Source organism: Orycteropus afer, unplaced genomic scaffold, assembly GCF_000298275.1.
Source record: "Orycteropus afer afer isolate SDZICR_OR568_19922 unplaced genomic scaffold, OryAfe1.0 scaffold00077, whole genome shotgun sequence".
Taxonomy (NCBI): domain Eukaryota; kingdom Metazoa; phylum Chordata; class Mammalia; order Tubulidentata; family Orycteropodidae; genus Orycteropus; species Orycteropus afer.
Genome location: NW_006921664.1, coordinates 3,849,728 through 3,852,572, shown reverse-complemented (window position 1 = coordinate 3,852,572; position 2,845 = coordinate 3,849,728). Strand labels below are relative to the sequence as shown.

Genomic DNA, 2,845 nt, shown 5'->3' with positions numbered 1-2,845 from the left:
TGAGGGAAGTATCTATTTTTGACCTTGGTTTGTCTTACTAGTTTTTTCTTTGGCTGAGTAAAGTATACTTCATTGATGGTACATGACAAGGTTGGGCTCTCTAAGCCCTTCTCTTCTTCAGGGGCTCTGGATGGAAATTGTGTTGAGGATGGGAGATTCTCAGTCTGTTGGGGGATCAAGTTGGGGCAAGGACTCTCCAGCAGCTGAGGTCCTCTTTGTTCCTCTAGTTGTTGTTGGTGGGGCTGATGGTCCAGGGGGCTCTTCTTCCTTAGAGGCCACATGGACTATAATGTCCACCACCTTACTGTAGCCAAATTCATTGCCATATCAGGAAATGAGCTTGACAAAATGGTCATTGAGGGCAATGCCAGATCCAGCATCAAAGCTTTTGGAAGAGTAGCCCCAGGATCAAAGGTGGAGGAATGAGTGTCATTGTCAAAGTCATAGAAGACAACCTGGTCTTCATTGTAGCCCAGGATGCCCTTTAGGACCCCCTCCAGTGGCTGCTTCACCACTTTCTTGATGTCATTGTGTTGGGTAGCTTTCTTTAGATGGCAAGTCAGATCCATGACTGACACATTGGGGTGGGACACAGAAGGCCTTGCTGGTGAGCTTCCCATTCAGCTCAGGGATGACCTTGCCCACAGCCTTGGCAGCAGCAGTAGATGCAGGGGTGATGTTCTAGACAGTCAACAGCTGTCATGTCAGTTTCCCAGATGGCCCCATCCATAGTCTTCTGGGTGGCAGTGATGACATGAACTGTGATCACGAGCCCCTCCACAATGCCAAAATTGTCATGGGTGACTTGGCCAGGGGGGCTAAGCAGTTGGTGATGCGGGAGGCATTGCTGACAATCTTGTAGAAGGGGTTATACTTCTTTGTGGTTCATGCCCATCACAAGCATGGGGACATCAGCAGAAGGTGGGGCAGAGATGATTACCCTTTTGTTTCTACCCTTCAAGTGAGCCTTAGTCTTGTCCAAGGTTGTGAAGGCACTGGTGGACTCTACAATATAGTGAACTGCAGCATCACCTCACTTGATGTTGGTGAGATCTCACTCCACGAAGATAGATGTGGGCTTCCTATTGATGGGAAGCTTCCCGTTCTCATCCTTGATGGTGCCTTTGAACTTGCTGTGGATAGAATCATACTGGAACATGTAGACCATATAGTTGAGGTCTGTGAAGAGGTCATTGATGGCAACAGCCTCCACTTTGCCAGAGTTAAAAGCAGCCCTGGTGACCAGACGCCCTGTACAGCCAAATCTGTTTACTCCCACCTTCACCATTGTGTTTCAGGGAAGCAGCTGAGACTGCACAAGAAGTTGTAGCTGGCTGGCTATCTAATGGGGAGGAACAGAGAGCCTCTTGTTGATTTTCTTAAGGGAAATATTTAAACCAAAACCAAAATTGTTATAACCAAAATGATTAGACCTGTTGTTGTTGTTGTTATGTGCCATCGAGTCAAACCCGACTCATAGCGACCCCTCCTTGGGTTTCTGAGGCAGTGTCACTACGGAAGTAGGATTGCCCAACCTTCCTTCCGAGGAGTGGCTAGTGGGTTTGAACCGCCAGCTGCCTGGTTAGCAGTCAAGTGCCTTAGCCACTATGCTACCAGAGCTCCCAAAATTACTTATTTTATAGGAAATTAATTGTTGTTTGCAACCAAAACTAAGAATTTGTCCTTAGTTCTGAATCATAAAGTAACACCCTAATGAGATGAGCTAGTTCTGCTCCCCCATCATCCCTTCTTGGCCATAATCTTATGGAAGCAGATTGCCAGACCTTTCTTCCATGGTGCCATTGTGTGTGCTCTAACTGCTAGCCTTTTGGTCAGTACTCAAGTGCAAACTGTTTGTGCCTCCAGGGATCTTTCTCAGGCTAGGTTTTATTTTGTTTTTCCCATTTCATGAAGCAGGCCCTTTACAAAGATTTTTACTGGTGAGAATTCTATCAGAGGACTCTAAGGCTTAGAAGATTGCCTCTCCCAGGTACTATAGAAGTGGTAATGAATTATCCCCAATAAAATTCTGTTGTGGAACTAATAATTAGGAGCTCCATTAAAAACTTCCCTAAAACCCATCCTTTGTGTGTGTGTGGGGGAAGAGATCCTGAATCTAAAATCTAAAAATAACCCATGTAACAGATGAACTTGCAGTTCCTTTCTAACAATGCCTCCTGCTAGGGTAACACACATATATTGGGAATGAGGTTTTGAAGATATAATTAACTCGTGGGCCTATAATGTTGCTTCCCAAATGTTTCCAAGTTTAATTTATTTTAGGAAGATTGGCAGTTGTAATTATGTTGTCAAGCATTTGTCATTTTTGCTGTAGCAACAACATTGACACCCAGACAAAAGCTAAAACTTGACTTTGATTAGAATAGTGCAAGGGATAGATTTTGGTTGTCTGTTCATCAGCAATTTGTAGCCAGCAGTGTGTGTATTTTTTTCTTTTGGATTCGAGGATACAGTCTAGGGAATTCCAGGTCTTGTTTCCACAGAGCTTATGTCACCTTTTCTGTGTTTAGTGCGGTTGATTTAGGTACAGCATGGTCTCTTGGGAGAACAGGGCTCCATTTCCTGCCTTATTACTTGCTTCTATGAGTCAGCAACCGTATGTTAGTGACCTAGATTAGGCTTCACATTAGGAGGGAGGGTTGGGTTTCTTGACTTGTGGACCCTCCAGTCTTTGAAGGCAGTATAAGGAGCTCTGGTGGCATAGTGCCTAATGCAATTGACTGCCGTCCAGAAGGCTGGTGGATCAAATCCAACAGCCACTCCTTGGAAGGAAGATTGGGCAATCTACTTCTGTAGTGATACCACCTTGGAAACCCAAGGAGGG

General features: G+C 45.1%; 1 pseudogene; it reads right to left on the bottom strand.

Annotated features, from left to right (window-relative positions):
- Window positions 1-327: 327 nt before the first annotated feature.
- Window positions 328-1,288, bottom strand: LOC103197363 (annotated as a pseudogene).
- Window positions 1,289-2,845: the final 1,557 nt, after the last annotated feature.